This window comes from Numenius arquata, chromosome 12 (assembly GCF_964106895.1).
Source record: "Numenius arquata chromosome 12, bNumArq3.hap1.1, whole genome shotgun sequence".
Classification (NCBI taxonomy): Eukaryota; Metazoa; Chordata; class Aves; order Charadriiformes; family Scolopacidae; genus Numenius; species Numenius arquata.
Genome location: NC_133587.1, coordinates 1,315,983 through 1,335,489, shown reverse-complemented (window position 1 = coordinate 1,335,489; position 19,507 = coordinate 1,315,983).

Genomic DNA, 19,507 nt, shown 5'->3' with positions numbered 1-19,507 from the left:
TTCAAATTCAACAATCTGTGGCAAAAAAAAAAAAATCCCATCATTATTTTGTAGGATTTAGGATGTATCCCGGCACGTCACACAAACAAGGCTTCTGTTTCATCTACTGAATAGGTTCAGGCATCTTTTCCAGAGTGATCTAGAAGACTACAGAGAAAACAGTGTTAACTGTTCCTGATTTTAAAATCGTAGAATAGTTTGGGTCGGAAGTGACCTTTAAAGGCCGTCTAGTCCAATCCCCTGCCATGAGCAGGGACATCTTCAACTAGATCAGGTTCCTCAGAGCCCTGACCAACCTGACCTTGAATGTTTCCAGGGATGGAGCATCAACCACCTCTCCGGACAACGTGGGCCAGGGTTTTACTTACTACTAAGCCCTACTATCCTGATATAAGAGCAGACAGAATTATCTTTGCTGCTTCCTAGAAGAACGAGCATGTTATCTACCCTATGCTTTTTCTTTAAACTTGAATGCTTCAGCTCATGCAATAAAAACCAAATTCAAATAAAATTAAAAATCCAATCTAAATTATAGTGTAACTTCCAAATGCCACCTAGTTAAGCTGAGATAATTACCCACAATCCTGTATATTCATAGTATCTAACCAAACCTGATGAGCTATGAAAATTAAGCTGTAATTCATTAGAACAGTATTTCTAGTGAAATGGAAATAACACAAGATTGTTATCTGCTACAGTATTTTGAACATATTTACAATAACTCAACTAAAGATGCCCACAATTATTACCCAGAAATTCAAACCAGTAAGATGTTTAGTTTTGGTGTCTGATTTTGTTTTTATTTAATAAAAATTGTCTACCTAAAGCAAATTCTGTGTTTACCTCATACTGGAAAAGTAACCAAAGACTTCATAGCTGCGTGTATATTTCAGAACAGTTGATGCTGTGAGATTTTCTTCCCAAGAAACCAGGAGAACAGGCTTGGAGAGCACTGCTGTGTACACCAAAGAGGGTCCAATGAGACTGAAGAGGAACTAAGACCATGGATTACAGCTGATTAAACCTGATAGGGATTTTTCAATTGCTTTCTCTTTTACACTGGAGTTAATGGTATATAGTGCTGATAATCACTTCATTAACAGTAAAATAATACACAGGTATTGGTAGATTAAAACATATTTGTCTGTTAGTATCAGCAGCTTTCTTTGGTATCAAATTCAGGTGCAAACAGGCTGCTCTATGGACTTTGTACTTAGCTGAAAATTCTAACAAAACACTTTCCAACAGCGTTCGCTGCATCATCAAAATTCAAACACTTTTTACAGAGTAGCTCAATCTCAAGCAGCACAAAACCCACCTGGCTTCCTGGCAATTAGCCCAGTTACACAGTTCCAGTACCATTGCCTAGAAACTGTGGACTCTAGAGTACTCGCAAAGAATTTCATGTTTTAGTTGCCCCAAGAATCAAACAAAATTTCAGAAGACTGAAGTCCAAGACAGGGATATATATTGTACACAAGGTCAGCCAAAATGACTTCTATGATATCTTCCAATACAGGTAAGTCACTGATACGATTTTCCAGGTGAAGGTAAACTAGGTTTGAAAGCTGGGTTATAGCAAGGGACTCCAGGACCCATTCAAGTTACTTTATAAAATGGATCCTTTAAGAACCTGCTGTTAATTCCTGAAACCAACTTAAATATTGTCTGTATGGGAAGCTGCTACTAATGGGCTGAACTGGCAACCATTTCTGCTCCTACCCTGCTGCAATAGTGTTGGCACAGGTTCCCAGAGCAATTGATCTTGGAGATCTCCAGAAAACTGACAAAATAGTAAAGAAATGTACGAGCAAAATGCTGTTAATGCAGTAAACATGGATGTGTAACTATCAGAACGTCAGCTAAATTGCCTAGGTCTGTGGTGGGTTGACCCTGGCTGGACACCAGGTGCCCACCAAAGCCCCCCCCCATTAAAACCTTGCCACACAAACCCAATACAGAGTCTCAAGACACAAGGTAGAAAAGTAACTTTCCATCAAGATATGTCACCTTGTGGTCTGTCTGTATTCAAGCATTACAAGCTTGTGAATTATAACAAACACTGGCACTTGAGGACTGGCTGGACTTGTGGGCACGATGTACCTCTCTAGATGATTACCAACCATTCATGTGGCTAATATGAGCCCCAGTCTGGCCCGACTGCCCGGCCCAAGGGACTAGCATTAGCCCTGCAGCCAGGTTGCAGCCGCAAAGTAGGATGAGCCCCAGGAGGTGCCGCGTATGAGAGAGAGCTAATGCTGCCACCCGGCGGACAGAAATGGACTCGCAGGACAGTCTTTTTGTCTATCAAAAGGGTGTGCGTATCAAACACCCCTTTATGGCAATCAATAGAAATAGACGTAAATGGATTTTTAAAATTTCCCTATATCTTTGACCAGTTGGAAAACGATTCCTTACATTCTTCCACCAACAACATCCTCGCCAGTAAAGGGTGACCTTACAAAACCATGTTTGAAAACAGCTAAGTACATTTAAGTATTATTGATTGCACAAGTAACAGCGCCAAAAGTGATTACACAGTGTGGTACTTACAAAAATAATTACACTTCAGAAAATCAAAATTAATTTGTACACTTCTGCTACACTTTTAAAGTTGTTGACATTTCATTGTAGTGCTCCTAATGAAATGAAAATTATTAATAATTGTTTCCACTTCAGTGTGACAAATGTCATTTAGGTTAGGATGTGAATTCGTCAGTACCTCATCAGATCACTAAGTTGACTTTTGGTTCATGTTAGTATTTGAAAGGGGGGTTCTTCGTATTTATCAGATGCAAGTTCACACAGGCTAACTGTAGTATGAGCAACATGTATGCTGATGCCTAGATGTGAAGCATCTTGGCTGCTGTACTCCTCTTTTCTTAGAAATCACTCTGAAAAGGTGTAAAAACAATGGAAAATGAAGATTCCTGGACAAAAGATCGCTTCTTCAAACCACTATAACAGCGAAATAGTATAAAATAAACTAGTGCAATTAGCATAATACCAGGGCCACTGCCTGAAGTATCATTTCCTTTTTATTCCCTTACAAAGCAAATTTAGTCTTATTTTGACATATAGTTGTGAGAAACTGACACAGGACCTAGCAATAGTGAATCACATTGTTCAAGCACAGAAAATTATCAAATTAATAGCAAAAGCACTAAGTACAAAAAAAGAGGTCTACTGATTAAAGTAAAAGTTAAATCATATTATGCCTCAGTGTTTGCCACAGACAACATATCACTCCTATAATCAGCTATTTAACTAGTACAAATAAAATAATTATGCTTTTGAAATATTGCAATAAAAATACCAAGGGCTCTTAGACTACTTTGAAAGCATTAAATAACTGAAATTCACACAATCTCTCAAGACCCTTACTATTCTAATTTTATAGTCAGGTGAAATGAGAACCAGATCATTTCTCCAGGCAATTAGGGCAAACCAATCAAAAAGCTGCAAAAGGTGTTTTGGGAGTCCTGTCTCTGGGCTGCTGAGCCAGTTCTCATCTGCTGCCCTCCACTGCGACAGCAGTCTTTGCCTCAGGACACCCTATCGAGACTGAAGTTACTTTCCAATAGCCGATCTAAAAGTGCATTGAATGAAACATCTGGGTTTTGATGATCTTAAAAAATCCATTATAAGACTATAGAACCTTTATTATTTGGAATGCCCCTTATATTTTGCACCACTGCCATTAATTCATGTGTGCACAAAAGTGGACAATTTCTATTTGAAGATCAATACAATTGTTTTGCCTAAGTGCTGTTTGAAAAGTACTTTCAGTCATATAAAAACAATTATGTTCAGCTAAGATAACTGCCCTGGATATGCGGTGGTTTCCTCAGAAAGAAGTATTATCAAGAGCCAGTTTCATAAAATCAAAGCCTCATGCAATGATAGCTGTATTAATATTTTAAAAGTTTTCTCATTTATCCAGACTTATTTCACTAGCTCTGATTGATGATAAAATCTTGGTTGTAGATGCCACACAGAATATAGGAGCCTGTTAGAGATCTGCTTTGCCTGTACGTGGGGAATGGGTACTCCTGCTTTTCCAGTTGTTACCATAAATCCAAATGGCACATTGATAGGTTTGAAAGAACAGCTTGCATAAAGCCACCTCTTCAGTAAATATGTCTTTGTTTACAAGAACAACAACAAAATAAAACAAAAAAAGTAACAGCATATGTGTTTTTAAGACCTTCTAGATATGGGTAGGATTGTTATTCCTTTGTTAACGTTGCAGGCACATCAACATAATATGCTTTGATCTGATTTCTATTATACTTTGTTTGCAATTACAGACAGCAAAGAAAGGGCTATTTAAGGAACTTGTTTGCTCAGAGGTACAAGCAGATATCCAACATGGTGACAAAAGCAGTGTAAGTGGTCAAACTACAGTAGAAAGTAAGCAGCCAAATAGTCTGGCACAGCCAGCTATATGTGTTTGTAAGAATGACCCACTTCTCACCCACTCTGATAATAAGCTGTTTCACTTTCAGAACATAAGCATAAACGTCCCAAAATAAAGTGCTTGCCTAAGTTCTCCCTTTACGTGCTCATTAGTAGCATCCCACTTCGAATTTTTAGTTAATCAATAAATTAAAAAGAAAGATTAAATAGACTGGAATATTGCATTTTTATTTTCATGCTTTCTTCTTTTATCACATTCCCCTATAAATCTCTAGTCTACCCCTGTTTGCTGTTATCACACTGATGATATTTAGACTGGTGATGTTTATTTCTCCTACAGTCCCAGTTCTCAGGCACTTCAGATTATTTGAGAATCCCAACTTCAATTTAAAAATCCTTACATTGCTAGCTCTCAGGTTCTGGAGAACAGTATGAAAGCATGACTCAAGTGTACTCTAAAAGCTCTATGTGAAAGGCAAAGAAAAGGTTTACTCTGAACAAAACAAAAACCAGAGAAGATATCCTTAATGTATTCTCAGAATTGCTTCTTGGAGATTTTTTTTTTTAAGTGCTAGATTTTGTGAAGCAATTATGTCTAAGTGCTGCATTCTGATCGTAAACATATACTTTACACAACTGTCACAACACGGTCAGTGCATCACAGGCCAAGCGTTTCTGAGGAGCACTGTCAGGAGGAGCAGAGGGACGGTATGAAATGGCCGGTACAATCATTTCACCTGTGTCACTTTCTCATAACAGAAATGTGTAAGGGGTGCTAAACTGGGGGAGGCTTTGCTCCTGGGACCCAGCCCACTTGCTCACACAAATTTTGCAACCTGGCAATGCTATTCACATTTAGTGCCCTCCACCAAATTCTTCATTTTGTTCTTGGGGTAGCTTAACATGCCCCTGTCCCTCAGGAGGCCTGCAAATAAACCACAAAAAAGAACATTCCAGACAAAGCTCTCTCACATGTTCCCATCACGGGAAAATAACTGCCATAGCAATATCTGCTCTGCCCCAGCTGTAGCAAACCTACTCAACAGTGCTGCTTTTACAGCAGAGTCCTACTGAACAATGCTCCTACATGGTGTTTTTTTTACAATAATATCTAAAATATCACCTCAATTTTTGCTTAACCAATGTCATCTAAGCAGAATACTGACCGGAATTACAGCTGGCCAGCAGCCTCTGCCTCCCCTCCCTGATGGGAAACCCTCTCAGACTCACCTCAGCCAGCTGCTCTTGCTTTCTAGGCAGGAATTAGCCTTGTCTCTCCCTCCAGGATTTATAGTGCAGAGGCAGGGGAAACGGGACATAAAAGAGCAGGAAGTCAAACCCCAAAAAGTTTTAAGGGCAGTGTAGGAGTTCCCTGTGCACCTCACCCTGCTGGGCAGGAAGGGGAGGTGGTTGGGTCTGTGAGGGAGGTTCTGTGCTCCCTCAGGTGCAGCTCCAGCTTAGCACCAGCTGACTCTAATTTGAGGGTCGGGGTTTTTTTTTCAGAGCAGTTGTTGCTGTTTGCCTCATTATCTCAAAGGCTGTGGGAAGGTTACAAAGATAAAACAGTTTCTGGAGGCATTCCTAGGGGCTAGCAGGAGTTTTCTCCTAGTTCTAGGCTACCTCAACTAGGCCAGGCCTTGCTGAGCTGTGGTCTCCTAGGGCTTGGTAGTTCAGCCATGCCTGAGTGACTCTGTCTTTGGGCCCAGCGGGCTCTAAGTGCTCTGTTCCTCACTGGTACCTGGCTCCAACGTGGCTGAGGGTACGCGCTGCTGTGGGGGAGAGGGAAGCAGCTAGAGCCCTCAAATGATATATCAAGTAGTCAGGTGTTTGTCTGGCTTGTCATGAGCCCCTATGGGTTGGTTTGTGAACGCCTGGCTATAGGCTCCAGAGTCTGGAGAGACAAAGGAGTTTGGATTTCGACCTAAAAGCCCTGGTTTCAGAGACTACCAGAGAAATAACATAGATGGTGGTTACATGCCCTGTTCTGCGTGTGGCTTGTGATGCTCTCAGGTGAGTCTGACTGTCACATCCTCCTTGCAGAAGGTCCTTGTTTCAGTTTGCTGCCAAAGGAGCCCAGGTGTGAGGGGAGCTGTTTCTGTCTGTAGCTGTGTTCAAAGGGGATGCATATCTGGTTTATTGTGCTGAGTGTGGAGCACAAAATAAAAATAAATGTATGATTTTATTTTAGGAATTGGGCTGTGTGAGAAATTTGCGAGGTAAAAAGGCCTGTGTTTTATCTACTTAAAAGCTGTGGCCTGATAAGCAAGGAGAGGGGGGTGTGTGTGTGGAATCTCAATTGCCCCAAACAGGAGACGGGTAAAGGGGCGCTGTGTGTAGCACCACTGTTCCTCTGGTTCAGAATTGCTTTACTTCTTTCTTGGGATTGTTCCAGAGTTTCCAAAGAAGCTTTGAGTTCTACACAAATGCCTGTGTCTGGAGAACTTATGAGCTGGTTCACTCATTACAGAACAGGGTGGAAAGGTTACAGTCAGAAAACTACAATATAGGCAGGTCTGCAAACCTTAATTGTACTTTAGTTTTATTCCTGTTCAGGCTACAGTTGGAATATCATTTAGAGGTTAGTATATTGCTTAGAGGTATGAATAAAAATCCTTAATTAACACAATAGTGAAGGACTTTGGTTTCTTATTTGGTCTGAAATAAAAAAAGCTGGTTAGCTGAGTAATTATATATTCCCCTGAAGTAAAAAATTAGCACCTTACTAATATTTCTTTCAAAACCTCTTGATTTTAAATTAAGAATAGTAGTTTTGTGATTAAATCCCTGGGTAGAAATTCAGTAGATTGGAGTTCCATTCTCAGATCTGAGCCAGACTCATTATGTGACCCTGGGTTATGTGTTAGTTACCAGGGCTAGCTTTTCAGCACCCATCTACTTTTAATTATGGGTACAGCACAGTTGAAAAATTGCGAACGGAACTAGCAGGAATTTTTGCATTAGCTGCAGTTGGCTTTGGATCAGACGCTTTTCTCTGTCTGTTTCCTGAATGTATATGTATGGAAAACCAGGCTCTCTACTTAACTGGGATATTGGAAGTGTATTAATTAGCATTGTGCACTGCTGAGATACTATAGGGAAGAGAATTGTATAAGTAGAAAAATAAGTTTATTACAATGAATTAGCATAATATTAATACTACTGTCCTGTTTTCTTAATTCAATTTGTTAGGGTAACAACTTTGCAACTTTCTAAAGTTGTTTCTAAAGTATGAGACACCGCCTCTTAGTTTTAAAATCTCTAACTTTCTATGCCATTATTAAAAGACAATAAAACATAGCCAAATATTTCCAGTCATTGGAGTAAAGGATTTGAAGAGAGCTTAAGAACTTCAGAAGAAAAAAAAAAAAAAAAAAGAATTAAAAAAGTGAAAATAATTCTAGAATGTATCTTCCCATTGTCTAGGACAGGATCTTGTTTCTGCTGTACAAAATGATGCTTTAGAGTTTCCACGGTTTACAGCTTTTTCTTTCCAAACTTAGGACATCTATATATGAAGAAACTCATTTCATGACTACTGCAAGAGCAAAGACAGCAAACTGTACCAATTCCCAGGTGATGAAGGTTTCAAGGATTTCCAGAAGTTAAATTCTTACCACCTTTTGAAAGGTAAAATTCATTTAATTGTTATTGACAAACTTTTGATGCTGCTAACTGCATGTAATAGCTCTGGTTCCTGGGATGAAGTGATTGGATGAAAAATAGTATTAAATTTGAACTACATAAACTAGTGTTATCATATTGTACATGAAGAAAAAAAATATTTTCACGCTACAACATTTCTGTTGAAAGTATGGGAATTTTATTTCTTCAAGCTGCACATTTGATTAGACAGAATATGGAGCTGAAACTTAGGTAGCAAAGGTGCTTGTAATGATTGGTTACACATGTGCAAGGAGCAAGCATGCTTTGTAAGCCTCCTGAATTAACTGGGTCTGGTTTGGGCCAAAGATTGGCCCTAGTGACACACCTGTAGTCACTTAAGAAGGTCAACATCAGGTCAGCACCTTCTAGGTGATTGCCTCCTGAATGCTTTGATGAAAATAAAACAGTAAAGTTCTAGACTATGAATTTGGCATCTTTTTCAGGCTGAGTTCAAAAACATCGTTTAATGGACAAAAATGAAATTATTTTATGGAATTTTACTTATTTTGAGTATTTATTCTCTTAATACTTAATTTACTGTTGCTTCTTGCTGTTTACTGTGCATTGCTTTGTTGCATGGTAATTATTTCAATGTAGTGTGATTAACTGGCACTGTTACACTCACACTAGAGAAACCAAGTGTGACTCTCATTGTGTGAAGCGATAAGCAACTGGTGGGGTGCGTTCCAGTTCCTCCTACGTATAAAGTCCCATCAGTCTGATGGATTGGATGAAGAGAGATAAAGTATATTAGGAAAGAGTGATTGGAGGGAAAAAGTGTATTAAGTTATTTTCATATTTAGATCAGGATCACTGTGACCAGAATCCCAGGAGCCATCATTTTAAGCATTAGTGTATAATGCAGTACACCACATTAAGTTTTATGAACAGCTTGGAATCTTGGTATGAGTACTGTAAAGTTTCCATCACTGCTAGTTTTCACAATGACCTTTTATCTTCATTAGGCAATACTCTGAAATTGCTCTAAGTATACCAGAATGGATTCTTCAGTAGTGTAAACTAGAATATGTATCAATGTTAATGGAGCCATTCACATTTATTAGTATAAATTATAGTATTCTCTCACATCATAAATCATAATGGGCATCAGGGAAGTCATTTGGCAGGACTGATGTAAAAACAGTGAAAATGAGAAAACCATTTACTACATTATTCAAGGTTTAGTACCAGAAATGTGTGTGAGGCATGTATGTGTATATGTATTTCCCAAGCATCACCTTCACATGATATGAAGCAATGAATAGACAAAGGCAGGGACAGAGGAAGAGTGATTTTCATCACAAGAAGAGGACAGCATTCACCACTGTCTGACCCTTCAGTCTTCCTGTTCTTTCTAGTTCTTGCATTTGTCCTATGTGTAAAAAAAAAAAAAAAAAAAAAAATTAGGCATAACAATACTAATCACCTACGTGTGCACAGATTTTGGGTTTGTCTATTAAGTGTACTGATAGCTCAGGTATTGTCTCTATTGATAAAGAAAGTAGTGAACTGTGTTACAAGGTCGCTGCTTGGTCATGATACCTGTTCAACAGAGTATGACGGCTATACTCGTGGTTTATTAGAGAAGTACAATGATATTTAGATTTTTAGATTCTAATTCTAGTAGAAAAAGTTGTTGGACAGAAAAGAATATGCCATGTCTAAATCTAGAGCCCCTATTGTTACTGACAACCACATTAAATAATTTGAATTTTTGAGGTGTTACTGTAAAACAAATGTATAATACAAATAATAATTCATAAGTAAATGACAGCTAGTCAGGCAGCCTGAACATCTGTTTTATAGTGAATGAACGTTGAACACTCCTGGCATCTAGTGCTCTATTTTTACCTAAAAAATCCATATAATATTTAAACCCTTTTCATGCTGCATTTTGATGACTCATTATTCCATATTGATATCATACAAAGCTGTGATTTCCTTATGTATAAAAAAGACTTGCTGGGTTTATTTGTCAAGGGAATTTCGAAGGAAAACTTCTATAGAATATAGAAATTATGAGATAGCAGAAAGTATTTAATCATGGCAATGGCTTTTTCAAGTGATTTTTCTTTGTGACAAACCAAATATGTATTGTATTATTTGTGGATCAGTATATCTAACGTCGGTGCACATTTCTGTTTATTGACTCATTTTATCATGCTGAACTGTCACAAGCTTCTTATTAATCTGTCTCTGAAGGATCAAAATGCTTTAATAAATATGTTAGTTCCTTTAGATCTTAGGCTGAAATGAAACTGTTACTTAAATGTACTGTGACTTTGAGTGGAGATACCTTTAGAGAGGTTTAAAATGGGAGCACGTTATATAAATCTGAGACTGATAAAGGAGAATGCATATCTTAATGGCCAATTAGGAATCAAATAAAGTTAAAATCCCTTTTCTAGATAAAATGTGAGAATTCTTTGCTATGTGGTACGATTGAGTTATCAAAGGGTTAACATTTTGCAGTGAAAACTTGTTGCTTGTACGGGCTCTTCATTTACATCAACAGATTGATGTGCATTACAGTCAGTACATGTAATGTACTGGGGCTCAGGAAGGTGTCCACCTTTCATTACTTTAGAGAGCCACATGTAGTTAAGAAGTTGAATTTTTACTGTATTCAAGGATGTGAAAATGCATAATACTTTCTTCAGCTGGCAGGGACATAAAGGAGGGGGCCTGAAGGAAAAGCAGACGCTAAAAGGACTGTAAGACCTTATGTACTTCTGCAGAGGGAAGTGAGTGTACTTGGCTAACAGCGGAAAGCTAATTTTTTGTGTAGTCAAATAAGTGTGCCCTTCTGAGCAAAGACCAGCAAATGCTTGGCTTCTATCAAGAGATCAAAGTGTCATGCAAGACGCAGGAGTGGCCGATGCATGCCATTTCAAAGGGGAAAGGTGTTTGAAGAACAGCATCAGATTTAAGAAAAAGAAATGAATTAACATCTCCCATGTGATATTGCAATTTAACTTTAGGTTCCTTGGTAGTTCTGTTTAAACCTACAATCCTTTGAGTATGAACCCACTGCAGCATGAGCAAGTCTTTTATTGTGTCTGTGTACTAAGTACTAGTATCCCTGAGTATACGTTTCACTATTTAAAATAATTATACCTTATATTTTACCTTTTGTTGGTCAAGTTTATTTAGCTTGATAAGATCTTAGCATCAAGAGTTTGGTTTTTGATTTTAGATACAGGCTTAGAAAGTAAACACCCATGTTTATTTGGAAGTGCCTGAATGTTTCTTTATATGCCTCTTATTTTAAGAGTTTACATGTTTTGAGTTTAACAGAGAAATATTTTTATTATATGTGATGTTGGTTAATTCAGCCACCTTCTGGAAATGCCCTACAAGTATCAGAAGTTTGTCTTTTTGTAATAAACTGGTCTTTGATATTATACTCACATTGAAATGGTCGTAGTAGTTAGCAAGTCAGATAATTTTAGATGAACATCCAAATGTGGAAACAGCATTTTATTGATGTGTACAGTTGTGAATATATTGCAGATGATCATGTGTGAATAGCCATGCCTGTAAAACTTCCCAGTATCACTCTGGAAAAGCAAGCCCCCAGTGGCTGAAATTAATTTGCTTTCAAGTGCAAGTGGATGTGCTGCTGCAGAGGAATGCAGCTTGTATCCACTAGGGGTTAGCTTGCACAGACCACCCATCCATCAGTCTGCTTCCTTAGAAATGTTAATTTTGGCACTACTTTCTTTCCATTAAATCTTAGCATCAATCCATGATATTGTTACAGTGCATTACATGTCTCTTCCTCTGTGTCATCGTATATTGCCATTGGGAAATGAAGCATAAAAAGGTGGCCATTAGAGCACATCATTAAATAAGACTGCATGAATTCCAACTGCTGAACGATTGATCAGTTCCATTTTGAGCCAAAGAGATGTTTTATCCCTATTTGAGTTTTTTCGTACAAAAAAAAAAGTCCATGTTTTAGTGGTGCCTTTAATTTCCTTTAATTTTTCTTTTAGAAATTGTGCAGTATAATATCAGCTCCTATCTTGTGAAGGAAAAGATCAAAGCATACCAGAACTTATGTGCATGTGCTAAATGTGAGAAAGGTAGAAATTAACTCCCAAGTGCTGTAAGTTTTCTGAACTATCTGAAAGTAATTCACGCTGAGGGGTTGTTTTAAGATGCCCTTTTCTAGATGGATGCAGAGCACAATGACAATTGTTCAATTAACTGCAGCAAGAAAGACTGGAAGAAAGGCTTCCACAGCATTTTTTGATTGTGCTGAAGTTGTTATATTCAGTTTGCTAGTTCACTAATTTTGAAGTTTTGGCGCTTTGCAGTGGTAGTTTTATGAAGTTCTTCAAGTATTTTTCTGGTAGCGTATTTCACAGAGACTGAAAGGTGCATGTTGTAAGAGTGGATCACCAAGAGTAGACTGCAGATGGCTGTGCATATGTAACATGCTTAAGCAAGGACTTTTCTGGCTTTTCTTTCACTCTTTGTTTGAACAAGATCTGAGCTACCTGTATCCTCAGGCTTTCACTTAGGTAACCTAATGTCACTACTTGGTCAATAACATTAAAGTCAGTTGTTCTGCTTTGTGGCTGCAAGATGAAAAAATTAGAAGCTGCTTTCTCTGATTGTATTTTAGCATAGTTACAGGAGCCAGCTGAGTCTGAGACAATCCAGAGTAACCTGGAGTTGTTCAAAGAGTTGGGTGGTGCAGGGGAGAGTTTACACCACTAGTGGTATAGCTAAAAAGATCATTTCATGGTATGCCTGATTAAAGGAAATAAGCAGTAAAATTTAAGTGTTTCTGCACTAGACAAAACTCACTTCAGAACTGGACCCTAATTAAAACATTTTCTTCTAACAGACTAGTAGCTGAAAGGCATATCCATAAAGCTATAATACGTGTAAAATGCTTATTGAAACAAAAAAGTCAAGCTATGATGTTAAGACCTGTACCTGAGTTTTCTTAGGTAGGATCTGCCCTTGCATATGTGTGGGATAGACATCTGCCGATTGAATGCACACAGAAGACTATCATTAATTAAATACAGGTTTTGGTATTGAAGTAGTTTCTCGTTGGAGATGTTTTATATAGACAATTTTGATTCAAATCTATGGGTTTTTCAGTACCTTAGAGAAACCTGTATGAAGAAACTGGATTCAGTGATGAGGGTATCGCTTGCCTATAGTGCTACATTATTAGTGGTGGCACAAAATTCATGCTTCTGTTTGAAAAACTGAGAACCAGTGCAGTGTCAAACCAGCCTCTTCTACATGGCTTAGTAAACATGGGCTTAATGTCTACATAATGAATCACTAGTGTTTTGGGAAACATAGCTAACATGTATCCATAAATGATTGTTTAACACAGCCCATAGACTTCAAATTTCCATCTTTGCTTTGGAGCAAGTGAATGTTCACCAAATTTAAATCATTCAAAGGATTAAGCTTCAAGCATGTAATTTAAGCTAGACAAAAGGGATTTTCAGGTGTTTAAGTAGTTTAGATTAGTACCACTAAGGGTGACAAACGTGTCAGATTCCACACCAATAATGATCATTATATCACTGTGTACTGTTATTTTTGTTGTGAAGTGTATTGGGATGTTTTTGATCATGAAGACTATGAATCAGGATTCTTGCTAGAATTACTGTACTTTGAAACCCTAAATCCATCTTCTTTTGTGCTGCATGGCAATTGTCTTGTTGCATTGTTGATGAGACCCGGTGACTCAAGAAATAATAGGGAGTGGGGAGCTAATAGAATGTTCTCTTTATTCTCAAAAATTCCAGCAAGTACTTAAGAATGTCATCTACCTGTCTCCTGGTGCTCAAAGTGACTTTATCACAGTAATTGCTCAAAGAGTGCCCATCAGTTCATTTACTGAAGTGAATAAGGTGAACAGAGCTGCTGCTGCTCTCAAACACCCCTGTATCTTTAAAATATGCTTGCATTTTCTTATAGGTATCATCAAATGGAAAAGCAGTTCACAGCGGTAAAATAATAAGTATTGAAGTGCATTCTAATGGAATACTGTGTGATTATGGAGGTAAATTAGGTGGTGTTTGAAGTAAATAGTTACCAGGGGCCTAATCCAAGCTTCATTACCAGTTTCTGCCTAAGTGATCACCAAACAGTAAAAACTGCTAAAGAATCCTATGGTCCATGCCCCACTTTGGGGGATGGAAGTTCCTAGTATTAGTGTGGATTCTCAAGGGCTGTAGGAGTAGAAACGTGAGCACTTTATTACTATGGGAGAATGTAAAATCTGAATGTGTGAGGTAGTTTCATACTAGGGTTCCTGAAGCCAGATGGTTGAGTTCAGGTAAAACCACTCTGCTTTTTTGCTTTGTGAACTGATCACCATTCAGTTAGAGTCAAATCTGAACAGACAGTTTTCTTTTGAAAGTTGCAATATCTGTCTCCATTTCCTTACTAATCCAACTCCTTTTTTTTATCACTACATGCACAGCTTCATCTCGACTTCAAGTCAATGAGAAGCATCCCCTAGATTTTGGTGGCTGGGAATCAAATGCTGATATTTTAGATTTGTTTGAAGATTTGATTTCTTTGGAAAACTGTATGAATTTGGGTTAACGTACCAGTAACCTCTTCAAAAACCCTTTCCCCGTTTACCCGCTGTGTTATGTTCATTGTCTGATTTTTTTTTCCTAGCTATTTGTAAATCTAGTAACAACGTGGGGTTCTTCTCTTGTGGGATCACTGTTTTGTCTTCAACATCTAGTGTTCATACACTTGAAAAGAAAGTACTAGTAGAAGTACTGGTACGCATCGGACATGCAGTCCAATGATAGGCTACACATTCCATCAAGCTTAATTCGAAAACAATTGGTCTCTTATGGGCACAGCGAAGTTTGTGAGCTGGGATTTTTTTTGTAGCACATAAGAACTTTGAAGCTTGAACATCAACAATACTTGAAAAATAGTTGAAAGTTAAATGCCAGCAATACTTGAAAAACAGTTCATCTTGAAAAAGCAGTTAATAGTATTGCACTACTTGATGTGATATAAGACCTAGAAAGTTGAGCTGGCTTGGGCAATGAGCCTGACAGAGCAAACAAACCAATCTTTTAGACATAGGAAAACAGGTGCTACTTAAGGAGTCGTAAAGGTTGGGACTGTGGAGATGATAAAGCTGTAGGATGTGTTTTGTTATAGAAGACAAAACACTGAAGTGGAAGCTGTATCTATTGATCCAATCAGAAAAAGAAGGTACCTAGTCAACTGCAGGATGATTCCCTCTAATGAAAACTTCAAAGATGCAGGAGGCCAGTTAATCTAGATCATTTAATAGTTTGAGTTAGAGCAAATTTACCTCAGATTATATTTAACTGAAGCTCTTGCAAATAACCCCAACTTGGTGGATGTGGATCAATGTTTGATTGTATAAAATGCATTAAATATTAAGGCCCAAATCTTGCCAGTTAGGTGCATGGCTGCTAAATTTGAATTTGAATATATGACTGAACAGTCAGATACAGGGTGTTTCTTAGTAGTCAAGGACTGTCCATGCAGAAGTTGCACCTATCAAAGCACATAATGTGTACACTTAGTTCTGAGCACTTGCCAAAAGTAATGCTACAACTGGTAAAAGCTTTTTATTATAAGTTAAAATAAATTGAAACTACATAGTATAATTGGCTAACTCCATCTTCCCAAATAAGAAACAAAATCTCTATTTCCCTTGTTTTCTTTGTTGCTTAAAATCTCTCCTGTGCTCTGTATTCAAGCTTCATGTTATAGAAATTCTACACCTTTGTCTGCCTTCCAATCTAAAAATTGATACTCATTTAATATTCTTTCTAAAAGCTATGTAATCTTGCTGAGAGGTATTTAAATATCTGCCTATCTGTTTCTCCTTCATGAAGATCTTCTGCTATGTGCATGCCTCTGAAAGGATACCTTTTCCTTCCAATAATGACACATGAATCAATGATCTCAAATCAGTGAAAAGACACTGAAACCAGATGTTTTACTGTCTTTGATCTATTCTGCAGCATTATAGTGCTTATGACACTGCGCCTCTACATGTCAAGAGGACTATAGCAGTCTATAGAGTATTGGTGATGTATCATGTGAAGCTTTGGCCTCATCTTCATTTTGACAAGTTCTGTGAATGCTCTGAAGCTGGAGTCTAATATTACCCAAAGAGCATTAGTCTTTCTGTGGCAGGTTGCATTCATTAATGTTTGGCCCATAAACAATAAAAGTTATTGAGGCACAAAATACGCCTGTGTGAAAGTGCTCATTGCTATGATACTGAGGCAAAAGGAATATATTCTGGATTCACAGTGATATAATGCCATTATGACTATTGCCTTTGTTAGAAGAACAAATATTAGCAGAGGTTAAAGGGAAAAGAGTGTAATTCAACCACATCTACAATGTATGCGAAGTATTTAAATTGAATCTTTATATTCTCTGAACATTTTGATCTTTTGGCATATGAAAAGTAACTACCATATTTTGACTGTATGGAAAGTTCCCCTTTAGGGTTTAGAAGGAAGCCGCAGGAGGAAAAAAAAAAAAAGATGGTCCATTGTTAAATCTTCAAAGAAAAAGATTCGGGGATGAAAGTAAAATTGAGATACAAAAGGTGTTTCGAGGTATTTAATGTTTCAAAATGTGGTTATGGCCCTTTCCTACTGGCCAGTTTCAAATTTACTGTCTAAGAACTAAAATTTCAAAGGTGATTTGGAGATGCCTTTTTTCCTGCATTAACTAATGTGAGGGCATATGGCCCTTTAGTCTGAACACATGGCACTAAAAATATACATGTGTGGAGTGCTTTGTTTCACAGAGTCACATTTTTCCTTTCATTTGTTTCTGAAATCAAAGTTTTTGTGTTCTTGAAAAGACTGAGCCTGTGTAATGTCATGCTTTGAAATACTGTTCTCTTGACATTATAAGACCATGAAAGGTAGAACTTTGACTAACTGCATTATTTCTTCACCTTAAAGAGACATTGTCAAGTTTGCTCGGCTCTAAATATGACCCGCCTAGTTTTGTTTCCTTTACCTCTTATTCTATTACAAAACATATTTGATTCTTTTCTACATGAAGTGCTTCAAAGCTTGCTTTTCTTCATAAAATTAAACAAAAATCCAGAAACTTGCATTTCAAGTGACTTCTGCATAATTCAGATCAATGTAGGCTGGTGATTGCGGTGTGCAAACTTCATCTCAACTGGCTAGTGCTTATCAAACAATGAGCAAAAGTGATTTAGAACAAGTGATGTCTTTTGATGTGTGGATATAGTGCTGATCAAAGTCAGTGGTAGCCGTTCATGCGAATCCCAGGACAGGCTTTGTCCCCATTAAAAATACATTCCTTTACAATAATTGTCAGACATCCCTCCTCCTTTTTAAATGAAAATAATTGCAATTTGACCCCTTTAAATCACAAATGCAAATAAATAAATAAAAACAAACCCCAAAATTGAAGCACGTACTTTTGGTTTAAACCTGAGCACCTCCATCCAACAAAACTAACTCCCTAATGTTTTAATTACCTATAATGATCTCCTTCACAGATTTTCTGTTTATTAAAGCCCAGAAAATGGTCTTATTGAAAACCACACAGCACCTTGGTGCATAATAAAGTCAATATGATATAAACAAACATTGTTTTTCAACACGTTCTGCAACTGTGAGAGATACTTATTTTTTAACCAATCCCATTGTCACCTTTATCTGAGTATCTAAGTGAAAGTGTAGTTTAGATCTTGGTACTTACCTGAGTTCACTTAAGTAACTCTATACAGCTGACAAATTAGATTTTATTGCTCAGAAAGTTGTAAAAGCTCTCTTTTGCTCATGTTTGCTATATGTTGAAAATGAATTTTGGAAACTTAATGTGATAAGAAAACTCCTGACCTCAGTAGAAATCATTTTCTGCCTAATAGAAACAGGAAACACCCAAGGCTTCACTTTGAAGTCCCTGGAACCCAAAGATCTGAATGAGTCTAAAATATCCACAGTGCTATATAGCTACAATTACATACCTCAGTGTCTGCAGTAGGCTTAAGTTCCCAGCTGAATATGTATTAGATCAATGGTTAGAGAAAACTATGCATTTCAAAAAATGTGTAAATGGGCCAATCCATGGAATATTCCTTTCTCATTGCCCTCTTCAATAGACAACTCAGAGAGAACCCCAGTGTTACTTTGTGTGAGAGTGCATGAATATTGCGTTTGATGGGGGAGCTCCGTGACTTGCCAGCACTTTTTAAAAAACCAAACTACCAGAGGGATGTGGATTAGGAAGTTGTAATAGATGGGCAGACAACTGAGAAATTAATCTAATTTCATAAATTGCAGATTTATTCCCAGATTGGAGTGAGCCTTACTGCAAAGTTTGGTGATGAATGAGCAAAAAGTAGAAACAATCTTCTTTGGTTCCACTATCTAAAATAAAATTGAAGTGACATTTTTCAAATGAGAATACATTGTCTGCTGCTCTGTCTGGTTCTTTCATTTCAGCTTTGTTAGATCTTTTGTTTCTTTGATGCTCAGAATATTGCACCATTTGGCTCTAAAACCTACATTAGAGGAGCATTAATTAAAGGCAGACACAGTGCAATGGAGACACTGTTAAAATTATGCTTGAAGGTACAATGTAATTAATTTTGTACAAGTGAAACATAAAAGAGAAAATGAAACCAGAGGAAATAGCAGCATATCCTCACAAAATGATAATGAGAAATACAATTGCAAATCAGACAAAATATGAAAGGACATATGGAATAATTAGACTTCAAGAAAGAAATCAAAACAAAGGGTAACCTGCAAAGTGCTCGTAAAAATTAAGTGAAGAATATATAACTAATGTTCAAGATTCTTGGGGTTTGTTTTGGAGTGTTTTTCTGTGGAGTGTAAGATTTGTATTAAGTACCTGCCAGTAACATGAGGATGTAAATTTTACATCATAATTTCCTGAGAGGTATGTAAAGAATTGAGTATGTAGTTTCACTTAAGAACAAGTTCTCTATTATAAGGTCTCTAAGAAAATAATGAGTTGGGATCTAGGTTATGGTTCCCAGGTTGAAAATGAGGGCATATGACAATATTACAGTTAATTATGTCTGTATGGTAGAAGAAAAAGGCTTTAGGAAAGTGCTTGATTTTAATTGGTCATTTTAAGTAACGATTAAACTTTTCCAATTCTTTTTAGAACCCCTGTGGTTCACCTTCAGTTGTGAATGTTCTTCAGTAAAGCAGTTTAAACGTACAAAAAATGTGGCTTGAACATTCATCCTGTACTCCAGAGTTTAACAGAAACCAGAGGTTTCCAAAGGTCTATGATGGCAATCTTTTAAGTTTAGCATAAAACAACATAAAACAGAATGAAAGATTATCATATGTGTAAAGATCTCTGTTGCGTGTGATGAACTTCTTTTGATGGCTGGGAT